The following is a 13786-nucleotide window of genomic DNA, read 5'->3' on the forward strand; positions in this document are numbered from 1 at the left end:
CCAATATATCGCGGACTGAGCTTTCCCTTTCTTCCGAATCTCATCACGCCCTTCATGGGCGACACTTTCAGAAATACCCAGTCTCCAATCTGGAACTCCAAAGGTCGACGTCGTTTATCGGCATAAGATTTCTGTCGATTCTGGGCCGCTAATAGTCGCTCTCGAATCAGTTTCACTTTATCGACTGCCTGCTGGACCACATCTGGACCAATTAATTTAGTCTCGCCCACGTCGAACCAACCAATCGGAGATCTGCATTTTCTGCCATACAGGGCTTCATAAGGCGCCATCTGAATGTTGGAATGATAGCTGTTATTATAAGCAAATTCAATAAGCGGCAAATGGTCATCCCAGCTACCTCTGAAATCAATAACACAAGCCCGCAACATATCTTCTAACGGCTGAATAGTGCGCACGGCCTGTCCGTCGGACTGAGGATGAAATGCTGTGCTAAGACTCACCTGAGTCCCCAATCCTTCTTGAAACGACCTCCAGAAGTTAGACGTAAACTGGGCACCTCTGTCGGTTATAATAGATACAGGAACTCCGTGAAGTCTTACTATTTCTTTAATATACAATCTAGCATAGTCCTCAGCCGAATAAGTAGTCCGGACCGGAAGAAAATGGGCTGATTTCGTCAATCTATCCACAATAACCCAAATAGAATCGTACCTGCGTGGAGTGCGCGGCAAACCTACAATGAAATCCATATTAATCATTTCCCATTTCCACGCTGGAATTTCCATTTCCTGTAGTAACCCTCCGGGCTTTTGATGCTCAATCTTAACTTGCTGACAATTTGGGCATTGACCAACGAACTCTGCAATGTCTCTTTTCATACCGTCCCACCAGTACAAACACCTGAGATCATGATACATTTTTGTGGAACCAGGATGGATAGAATACCGAGCATTATGTGCTTCACCCATAATTTGCCGCCGCAACCCTGCAACGTCAGGTACGCATAATCTGCCTCCATATAACAATACCCCTTCAGGCGAGATTTCGAACTGAGTCTTTTCTTTATTAAGGGCCATATTTCTATACTGTACCAGAACAGGATCTTTGAACTGGCGTTGTTTTACCTCTTCCATAATTGATGATTCAGCAACTGCTCGAACAGAAACCCCAGTATCTCCAGAATCTGCCAAACGGACCCCGAGGTTGGCTAACTGATGAATCTCACGAACCAATTCTATCTTGCCAGGCTGTACATCAATCAAACTGCCCATGGACTTGCGGCTAAGTGCATCAGCTACCACATTGGCTTTCCCAGGATGATACAAAATATCAACGTCATAATCTTTCAATAATTCAAGCCATCTTCTCTGCCGCAAATTCAGTTCCTTCTGCCTAAAAATATACTGGAGACTCTTATGGTCCGTATAAATATCAACGTGGACCCCATATAAGTAATGCCGCCAAATCTTCAAAGCGTGAATCACCGCGGCTAATTCCAGATCATGAGTGGGATAATTCTTCTCGTGCGGTCTGAGCTGCCGGGAAGCATAGGCTATGACTCGACCGTGCTGCATCAACACACAACCTATCCCAATACCGGAGGCATCACAATAAACCACGTACCCGTCTGACCCCTCTGGAAGAGCTAAAACTGGAGCCATAATTAATTTTTCCTTCAGCATCTGGAAGCTGCGCTCAGAGGCATCAGTCCACTGGATTTTTTGTTGCTTTCTGAGTGAGCTTTGTTAATGGTGCCGCGATAGAAGAAAAATTCTCCACAAACCTTCTGTAATAACCGGCCAACCCCAGAAAACTACATACCTCTGTCGGTGTAGTAGGCCTAGGCCAATTCTGTACAGCTTCAATCTTCTGTGTATCGACCCGAATACCATCTGCTCCGACGATATGTCCCAAGAATGCCACAGAAGTTAACCAAAATTCACATTTGGAGAATTTAGCATATAATTTTTGTTGCCGAAGGGTGCCAAGTACTGTTCTCAGATGATCTGAATGCTCCTGTGCTGATCGTGAATAAACCAAAATATCATCGATAAATACAATCACGAACATATCAAGGAACGGCTGGAATACCCGATTCATCAAATCCATGAATACCGCTGGAGCATTAGTCAGCCCAAAAGACATCACTCTGAATTCATAATGCCCGTACCGGGTCCTGAAAGTAGTCTTCGGAATATCTGTCTCTCGTACCCGTACCTGATGGTAGCCCGAACGCAAATCTATCTTCGAAAAATATTTACCACCCTGCAACTGATCAAATAAATCATCAATCCGGGGGAGGGGATATTTATTCTTTATAGTTACCTTATTTAATTGCCGATAATCAATACACATTCGCAGTGACCCGTCTTTCTTTCTGACAAATAATACCGGCGCTCCCCAGGGCGATGTACTGGGTCTGATGAAGCCTTTGTCTAATAGATCTTTCAGCTGTTCTTTTAATTCTTTTAGTTCTGCCGGTGCCATCCTGTAGGGAGGAATAGATATGGGTTGTGTATCTGGCAACAAATCTATAGTGAAGTCTATCTCCCGTTCAGGCGGAAGGCCTGGAAGCTCATCTGGGAATACATCTGAGAATTCATTAACAACCGGAACTGACTGAAGAGTAGGTGTCTCGGCCTTAGTATCGTGCACATGGACCAAATGATAAATATAACCTTTTTGAATCATCTTCTTGGCCTTGAGGTACGAAATAAACTTACCCCTCGGCGATGCTGTACTCCCGGACCACTCTATAACTGGTTCCCCTGGGAATTGGAAACGAACTACCTTTTTCTGGCAGTCAACATTAGCATAGCAGGAAGCTAACCAGTCCATGCCCATAATAACATCAAATTCCAGCATATCTAATTCTATCAAATCAGCTTTAGTACAACGTTCATATATAATCACGGAACAATCTTTATATACCTGCCTCGCTATAATAAAATCCCCGACCGGTGTAGCTACTTCAAATGGCTCTATAGGTTCAGGTGTTATCCCAATTTTACTAGCAACGAGCGGGGAGATATATGATAAAGTAGAACCAGGATCAATCAATGCATATACAGATCGGGAGAAAACCAGTAATGTACCTGTGACAACATTTGGCGAAGCCTCCTGGTCCTGGCGGCTACCCAATGCATATATGCGGTTCGAAGGACCGCTAGAATCTGAAACACCGCTGCGACCTCGACCGCGGCCCGCCGGTGCCGATAAACCCCGCCCTACAGGGCGCATAGCTGAAGGAGTAGAGGATGAACCAGCGGCTGATCCCGTCGGCTGAACTGTACTACCAGAACCACTCGCCATCGGACAATCTCGCATAACATAGCCCTGACGGCCGCAGGAAAAACAAGCCCCTGTAGCTCGGTAGCACTCCCCTGGGTGCGATTTCCCACAATAAGAACAACGGGGCCTGCGTGGTCTTGACTGGCTGGAACCCCTGGTTATCTACGAACCTGATGCTCTGGAACTCTGGCCGGCCCCAGATGGTCCTGCGCTATCAAATCGTCTACCGGCGGACTGTGTACCCCGGCCTGACGGAGAAGGATATCTGCCTGACTGCTGTGACCGAGGCTGTCCGCCTCGGAAATCTCCAGAATACCCTGCTGATCTAGCCCGCTTGGGCCGCCTCCTATCCCGATCTCTGCCCGACCGTTCCTCTCTGTGCCGGTCCTCCATACCCTGGGCATAAGCCTGTAATCGGGCGATGTCCATATCAGTATACGATGCCATCGCCATACAGCTGTCAACCAGGTAGCGGTCCAACCCTATCACGTACCGGTGCATCCGGTCAGTCATATCCGCTACTATAGCAGGTGCATATCGAGCCAAGGAATCAAACTCCAAATTATACTCACGAACACTCCGACCTCTCTGCCGCAGCTGCAAAAATCTGTCAACCCTCGCCCTCCGCAACTCTGGGGGCAAAAAGTGGCGGAGAAAAGCGGCCACAAACTCGTCCCATGTAGCTAGGGGAGCACCCTCACCTCTGGACAGTTGCCATGACTCATGCCAATTAGCCGCAACATCTCGTAATCTGTGTGAGGCTAACTCAACGGACTCGGTCTCTGAAGCCCTGACCAGTCCCAATGAGCGCCTCATCCCCCGAATGAAGTCATGGGGGTCCTCCTCGGGCTTAGACCCGAAAAACTCTGGGGGACTACATGTCAGAAAATCACGAACCCTCAGGCTATCACGCCTGTCATCATCATCATCACCTCTCAGCCCGCGTCTGCGAGCCTGTCCCGCCACCAAAGTCGTCAACAACTGTACGGCCTCCCTCAACGTCCTATCCTCCGCCCCTGGCTGAGGAGCTGGAGGCTCGAGCGCTGGAGCGTCTGCAGCTAATGATGGACCTGCTCCAGGCTCCTCCGGTGGTGTAGCAGAACCCTCCGACTGGGGCACAACATCGGGCAAATCCTGAGCACGAGCCCGAGTAACTCTCTGCACCTGACTAGTCTCTCCCATCACCGCCTTGCCCTTCTGGGCAGCCGTTGCCTTCTTCGGAGGCATCACTGAAAAACACAACAATCGATCAGAAAAGAGTCATCCTAATAGCACAGCTCTATCGCACGATCTATGATTCAAAGAAAGGTAACACCCTAAATGTCGTGTAGCCTCCTGTGCTATAGATATGGTGCACAACACACCGATAAACAAGACTCTGAGACACGGCCTATAAACATTCCGAAGACAAACCGCTCTGATACCACTTTTGTCATGACCCAGCCCCGTGGGCCGTGACTGGTGCCCTACTTGGACACCCAGACAGACAAACAAATCAAATTGTCATATTATAGATTATCTCAGATTTCATATTAATCATTTTTTAATAGATTTGAAGTCAAATATTATCTTAAGCGGTCGCGCAAGCAGAGATATCATATCAAAGTCAAAGGGGCGGCGGAATACACATCGCCGAATATAAGCACATATACAAATATATGGGCCACCATGGCCGTCATAACAGACAGGACCGCATTAAGACTCAAATCATGAACAAAACGAGCACACATAGGACCCACGACCCACATATATGACTACAGCCCTCTACAAATCAAAACGAAAACATATGACGGGACAGGGCCCCGCCGTACCCCAAATAGCCAAATGTACAGAAGCATATACCTAGCAAAAGACATATATACAAAAATGTGGGCTCCGGATCAAAGGGAGCACTCTGAAATAGCAGAATGTGGGGCCTACACTGGCGGATCACCGACGTCTGTACCTGCGGGCATGAAACGCATCCCCCGAAGAAAGGGGGTCAGTACGAAAGATGTACTGAGTATGTAAAGCATAGAATACAAAAATCCAACCATAACTGAAGCATAAGGTACAGATGGGGAAATGCTGAATCAATATGTCAAAACCTGTACTGAGACCATATGTACATAATGCAAATAAAAGAAATCAGGCATAAGGCTCAGGAACGTGGTCACCACTCCGACGCTGGTGCCACACACAGCATACTCCAGAAGGTTTCAAATCTCCGTACAAACCCCGAACATAACATATCATCACAACATATCATATCATCAAAACGTATCATAAGCCATATCACAGCATAACTCCATAAACGGTACCCGGCCCTATGGTGAGGTCTCGGGAACCGTAACACATCATACTGCCGAATGTATCATAATACGCACAATCACAAAGTCGGCCCGGGAACCGGCGATCGATATCATAGTAGTAGGCACGAGCAGAGTAGTGCGGAAACTAATGCAATTTACATATCAAAACATTTATGAAATTTGATATAATCATATGACAACCCGTTGGGTAAACTAGTCTGAACAGCTGGTCAATACGGAGTTTATCTCACAAAAATACTCCTGAAATCGTATTTGTAGTTTAAAATATAAATCAGAATATCATGGAGCAACCAAAACACTATTCTATAATAGCCAAAGGCAGAAGCAAAAGTCTCTTTCCGATATCATACAAAGATAAGTCTATTAGGGCAAACGAAGGATTCTCGGAGTTAGTGGGCCCGCCTCGGGTCAAGTCGAGGTGACGTACGAAATCTACAAACATTAGACCTTATGGAGTCACTCACGAAAGTCTCAAGGGGATTCGGTTACGTTTATGATAATTATAGATGTTTGAACATTTCTTTTCAACAAAGTAAAAGGTTCTAATTCAATTTTGCTGAATGAAATGGTACCAAAAGTAAACTCGGATCTCTATGAACAGAATAATCACCGAGGCTCAAATCCAAACCTAGTACACCTAGGACATGCCAAAAGAAGGAAAGGGGTAGCTTTACATACTTTAATTGCGTCTTACGCTCGCCCAAACTCAATTCCCGTTTCGTCCAGAATCTACAATTGGTCATAGTTGCCAAATATAAGTTATAAGCTTTTTAGGATTTCAATCTTAAATTCATATTGTCTACCGAAATTTCGGCAGCATTTCTCCTATCTACTCAACATCCCCGAGAATCATCTCGGCCCAAAATATCAACAACAACAACCCAACAATACCAACAACATCAACAATCATCACAAATCATATTATAACATAAATAGTCTTCTTTTCTACATAGTTCAACAACTTCCATTCCAACTTCACACTAACAAACTAATGTCAACATTTTCCATATCCATTAACTAATTCAAGATTATTCAAACATATTTCAATAGCATTCAAGCAATATTCAAGGATTCAAGCCATTCCGCCAATTCCATATTCCATCTGAAACCTCCACAATTACAACAAAACTACCAAATCGCATTGTCTTCTTTCAAATTCAATAACAATAACAATAATTCACATTCTAGAATCTCACTTTCGTAATTACATAAAAACTATATAAAAATCACATAAATTTCCCATAACGACTCATAACCAATTTCAATGCCAACTCAAGTCGTTAAACCTTTGTTTATGTCATAAGTGCCACAACGACACAACTAACAAGCTAAACAAAATATAATTCACCATTCCCATGCCCCTATGGCTCACGGCCATACACACTTCACACACACGCACACCATGCACCCACACACCTCAATTTCCATAATTTCCATGCAACCCTAATCACTATATCATATATACTTATTCCATAACACAAAAGAATAAAATTCTTACCTTTTTCTCCAAACTTCAACTTGCCGCAAGCGTTGTTCCATCGCTTAACTATTTATACCGCGTCGGAGAGCGCCCTGAGCTTAACAAGAATTCAAAAAGAAGGAGATTTTTAGGATCAAAGTTGAGGAACTAGATTTTTTTTTTTTTTTTTGGAAGAGGGTTCGGCCGAAGGCCCCTTTTGGGGTGTTCTTCAATTTTGCTTTGTTTCAAGAATTTTCTTGAAGGTTTGTTCCTCTTATAATTATTGATCACATGATCAATTTTTATGGGCTTGGGGCCAAGACCATGGCCGGCCACCCCTATACAATTGGGCCTCTATTTTTCTTTTATATTTTGAGCCCAATTAATTTATGGATCTTATTTATAATTCCCGAAACTAATTTCCGAAATTCCAATTTTGCCCTTGGCCTTCTTCCGTATTTCCGCTTCAAAAAATTTCATGAATATCACACATGTGTTGAATAAAATAAAAACATAGCCTTATTTCCTACAAGGCAATATTATTCCAAATTTTTCAAATACGCAAAAACACGGGATATAACAGAATGCCCCTCCAGCTGTGTGGTGAGAGTTCTCAGATGCCTTTATCCGCCATTATTTGCCTCCTGAGGTCAGGCAAGCCCGAGCAGATAGATTCTTACGTATCGAGCAGGGCAGTATGAGTGTCCAGGAGTATTGCGTGTATTTTGATTCTATGGCCAGGTATGCTCCAGCCATGGTGGCTGAGATGGAGGATAGAGTTCATCGTTTTGTGGCTGGTCTAGGGCCACATTTGATTGATGCTTGTACGACTGCCGCATTATAGCCAGGCATGGATATCTCCCGTATACAGGCATATGCGCAGAATGTGGAGGAACGCAAGCGCCAGAGGAGGACAAATCGTGATCGTGACAGGGGCCATGGTAAGAGGTCCGTATCTTTTGATAGTAAGGGTGAGTTTAGGGGAGGACAGAGAAAGCAGCATCCCCGATATCCTTTCCATTCAGCAGGGAGTGCATCTCCGCAGTTTCCATGTCTGATATTTGACCGGTCTCCTTATTTCGGAGCAGGACAAAGTTTTAGAGCACCAGGCTCTCAGTACAGACCGGAGTCAGGCCAAATGAGACCCCTTTTACCGCGATGTGCCAGTGTGGCAAGTTAGACGCCGGTAAATGTCGACTAGGATCAGATGGTTGTTATGCTTGTGGCCAGCTAGGCCACAGGGTGAGGGAGTGCCCGATGAGGATTGCTACAGGCATGGTTCAGCCTACAGGGTCTGTGGCTGGCTCTTCTTCAGTAGTGCGCCCCTCAGGGTAAGTTTTTCAGACACCAGCAGGGCGAGGTAGAGGGAGGAGTAGAGCGTCCAGCTCGAGCGGTCCTCAGCACCGCGTGTATGCATTGGCTGGTAGACAGGACCGCCAGACGTCTCCTGATGTTGTTACAGGTATATTATCGGTTTCCTCCAATGATGTTTATGCATTGATTGATCTAAGTTCCACTTTATCATATGTTACACTATTTGTTGCTGGCAAGTTTGGGGTAGAGCCTTAGTTGATCAAACCTTTCGAGGTGTCTACGCCAGTCGGTGATCCGGTTATATGTTAGACCTCTGAAAACTTTCCGTTGATGCACAGTGAATAGACTAATGAAGAAAATGAGTATACGATATTTTAATAAGAAAGCAATGACGTTTGATGACCCTAATTGAAATTTCAAAGGCATTTGAGATAAGAGAAGAAAGCTTGCCGAGAGAAGGCAAGGCATACGATGTGTATCGGAAAGAAAATACGAGTAACGAGTTAATGATAACTAAATGGTGCTTTGGAGAAGAGTTATAACGTCCCTTAGATTTTTAATGAGGTGATAAACAACTACTAAGAAGGTTCCCTAAGGATTGGAGATCAACGAAGTGACAAGAAATCAGTGAAAAGATGAGTTATACGGTCGATTATACGGTTCGTATAATGTTATACGGTCCGTATAACGGACAGTAGGATTGTCACAGTGAAGTCCCTCATGGGTGAGATTATACGGTCACTTATACGGACCGTATAAAGTTATACGGCTGTATAATGTGCCGTATAATGGTCACAGAGGCAAGGTGTTGAAGAGGAGATTTTACGGTCATTTATACATACCGTATAAAATTATACGGCCCGTATAAAGTGCCGTCAAATGGTCACAGAATCGAGTGGAAAGAGGTACGATTTCACGGTCACTTATACGGACCGTATAAGTTTATACGGACCGTATAAGTGTCCGTATAATTACCCGACAGATCAGATTTTTCACGATATTAAAAAGGGACCAAGTCATTATTTTCATTTCATTTTTCATCCACACTTCAAGAACTCTCTAGAAACCCTCTCCACTCTTCATCTACAAGAACACAAGACAAATCTATGATCTACTCCATCAAACTAAGCAAACCAAGTGTAAGAAACTCATTAAAGATCATCCAAGTCAAGAAATCTCATTGGAGGTGAAACTAGGGTTTTGCTCAAGTGAAGTATTTCTACCCAAAGCTTATTCCTACACCATCTAAGGTAATATTTATGGTATTTCCATGTTGTTTGAGCTATTTGAAAGTTGAAACACTTGGATTGTAAAAGGATATAGAAAATGGGTCTTGGATATGGGAATAGTGTCATTTTTGAGTAATAGCTTGGGTTGAGTAATGATTCTTGATACACTATGAATATAATCATGTTCTAAATGATATTGAGAATATGGGATAGACATTGTATATGAGAAAAGGTAATAGTGTGCTATTACCATGGATATGGATGACTTGAAGTGAATTGAGGAATATGGATAATGTAGTTAAATAAAGACTATTGTCATGATGTTGTGAATGTATTATTGATGTTTGGGAGTTGATTTACGATGTGGAGGAATGTCGTATAAATAAAGGAGATGTCGTCCAATTTTCTCTAGCCTTAATCATGTATGCAAGCTATCGGTTTTCTAATGATAGTATAACTCTAATGAAGGTAGAAACGTCAGCATTGGAGGAGAACGTGCAAGTGATAGAATAGTTGAACGGAAAGGTATGTAAGGCTAACCCTTCTTTCATAAGGCATGGTTCTTTGGCCAAATATCTATTCTTCTATGAGCCTATGATGCACTCCAAATGATTCTTGATATGTATCACAATTGTACTAAATTCCTCATATGACGAATAATCCTATAAGGATAGATATAATGATGACGACGATAATGGTAATGATGATAATGATGACGACGATAATAGCGATAACGATAATGATGACGCCGATAATGGTAATGATGATAATGATGACGATGATAATAGCGATAACGATAATGATAATGACGATAATGGTAATGATGATAATGATGACGACGATAATAGCGATAACGATAATGATGACGATGATAGTAGTGATAACGCTAAAGATGCTTATGAGCTTATATGTATGTGTGCCTATGTATGGCTATTATGAAACCCCGAGCTTACATGGCCGGGTAGAATATATATATATATATATATATATATATATATATGACGATGTGTGTGCACCACTGCAGTTGGGTACGGATAACACTGAGCCTTGGTGGGGCTAGGTATGCGTAACACTGAGCCTTTGTTGGCCAGGTATGTATGATAACCGAGCCTAATCATGGTCGGGTACGTGAAACACCGAACCTTCGTGGTCGGGTATGCTATGTAAATGATAAGAATATGTTTAGGAATACGATTATTGATACGAGATGTAAATGAGTACGGATACGGATATGGATGCATGTACACAATCACGCATTTGAAATGGAAAGTCCCTATGAAAGGCAAGTAAGTGCTTATGACGATGATACTACTCTCTTCCATATTATGCTATCTCTTATGTTGATTATTATGCTTCTATAATGATATTGATCATGCTTTACATACTCAGAACATTCTTCGTACTGACGTCCTTTTGTTTGTAGACGCTGCGTCATGCCCGCAGGTGGCCAGGGAGACAGGCTTGATCCATAGCTATATTTCTTAGGGACTGCATAGCGGAGCTCCATTTCATTCGGAGCTATAGCTTTTGGTATTGATTCTTTTGTGTACATATTTATGGGCATAGCGAGGTCCTGTCCCGCCTATATGATATGACATACTCTCCTTAGAGGCTCGTAGACATGTGTATATGGTTAGGTGTGTTGGCCTTGTCGGCCTATATGTTGGGTATCATTTTGTTAGCCTTGTCGGCTCATGTACATTGATATGGGCATAGTTGTTAATGATGATATAAATGTATTGATTGCCCAATGGGATTAGTATGATCGATGGATAGAATGTATGACTTAATACGTGGCTCACCTAGATGTAAAAGGTAAATGTATGACAAGGGGTGCCCGGGTGGGATAGCACCGGGTGCCCGTCGCGGCCGTCCAGTTGGGTCGTGACAAAAAGTGGTATCAGAGCAGTTCTGTCCTACGGTGTGTCTACGAGCCGTGTCCAGTAGAGTCTTGGTTATGGGTATGTTGCACGCCACACTTATAAACAAGAGGCTGCGGGCAGTTTTACGAATGAATGACCTTCTTTCTTCATAACATCGTGCGATAAAGCTATGATATAAGAACTTCTTTCTCCTTCACCGCGTGTTATGTATTTCAGAGATGCCTGTAAAGAGAAAGGCTACGGCAGCCCAAAAGGGCAAGACAGTAGCGGAAAAGTGGGCTGAAAGAGCACCGCCAACAGCTGTAGAGGAAAGCGAGTCCCAGAATGCGGCTCAATATCAGTCCTCCCGGTCAGTGCCGATTTCTGAGGAGTGTGAGGGAGCCTCAGCCCCAACTCCAGCACCTCCTGCTCCTCCACCGGATGCTTCAGGCCAAGATGTAAAAGAGGCCATTCATTTGCTTACTCAATTGGTTGCTGCCCAGACTCAGCAGCAAAGTACAGGGCAAGGTGATAGAGCAGTTAGTGAAAGGGCCCGTGACTTCATTAGCTTGAACCCTCCGGAATTCTTTGGATCAAAGTCGGATGAGGACCCTCTGAATTTTATTGATGGAATGTTGAGGACGCTTTCACGACCCAACCGGAGGGCCGCGACGGGCACCCGGTGCTTTCCCACCCAGGCACCCCTTATCACACATTTACCTTTTACAACTAGGTGAGCCACGTATTAAGTCATACATTCTATCCATCAATAATACTAATCCCATTGGGCAATCAATACATTTATATCTTCATTAACAACTATGCCCATATCAATGTACATGAGCCGACGAGGCTAACAAAATGATACCCAACATATAGGCCGACAAGGCCAAACACACCTAACCATATACACATGTCTACGAGCCTCTAAGGAGAGTATGTCATATCATATAGGCGGGACAGGACCCCGCTATGCCCATAAATATGTACACAAAAGAATCAATACCAAAAGCTATAGCTCCGAATGACATGGAGCTCCGCTATGCAGTCCCCGAGAAATATAGCTACGGATCAAGCCTGTCTCCCTAGCCACCTGCGGGCATGACGCAGAGTCTACAAACAAAAGGACGTCAGTACGAAGAATGTACTTAGTATGTAAAGCATGATCAATATCATTATAGAAGCAAAATATTCAACATAGGAGATAGCATAATATGGAAGAAAGTAGTATCATCGTCAAAAGCACTTACTTGCCTTTCATAGGGACTTTCCATTTCTAATGCGTGATTGTGTACATACATCCATATCCATATCCGTACTCATTTACATCTCGTATCCATAATCGTATTCATATACATATTCTTATCATATACATATCATTTACATAGCATACCCGACCACGAAGATTCGGGGTTTCACGTACCCGACCATGATTAGGCTCGGTTATCATACATAACGGGAAAACCAAGGCTCAGTGTTACACATACCTGGCCCCACCAAGGCTTAGTGTTGTCCATACCCAACTGCAGTGGTGCGCGCGTGTTACACCATGGAAAATTTCCCGTTAACGTATAGTGAATAAGCTAGTGAAGAGGACGACGTATACGATTGTTTCGATAAGTAAGAAATGGCATTTAATGATCCTAATCGAGATTCAAAGACATTCGATGTAAAGGAAGAAGGTTATCAAATAAAGCAAAGGATATGTTGCCAGTCGGGTAAAGAATTATGAGCGACGAGTTAATGATGGCTTAGAGATGTTTAAGAGACGAGGGATAGCGACCCTTAGATTGGTATTGAGGGGTTAAACAAGTGCTAAGAAGGTTCCATAAGGATTGGAGATCAAACGAGTCGACGAGAACGAAATCGGAACAGCTGGGCATTATACGACCTAACCTATTGGCCGTATAAATTATACTGGCCGTATGTTAGGCCGTATATTTATCCAAAGGGGACACCATTTACTGGACCAAACATACGGCCACACATACGGCCCGTATAAAATGTACGGACTGTATGTTGGTCCGTATATGTTGGTCGGGACAGATTTCAACATTTAATATAAGGACCCCTCCCTCATTAATTCATTTCATTTTCCACTCTCCTCTCTTCAAGAAACCTCTAGAACACTCTCTATTATTCATCCACAAGAAACCAAAGGAAAACCATGATCAACTACACCAAATCCATGAAATCAAGTGTATGAAACCTAACAAAAGTTCATTTACACCAAGAAAACTCAAGGGAAGGGAGTTAGGGTTTTAGTGCAAGAAGAGAAGTTCCACTCAAGGATTGTTCATCCACTATCTAAGGTGAGTTTTATGATCATTCTTGGTTATTTGAGATGTTGAAAGTTAA

This window comes from Lycium barbarum, chromosome 11 (assembly GCF_019175385.1).
Source record: "Lycium barbarum isolate Lr01 chromosome 11, ASM1917538v2, whole genome shotgun sequence".
Taxonomy (NCBI): Eukaryota; Viridiplantae; Streptophyta; class Magnoliopsida; order Solanales; family Solanaceae; genus Lycium; species Lycium barbarum.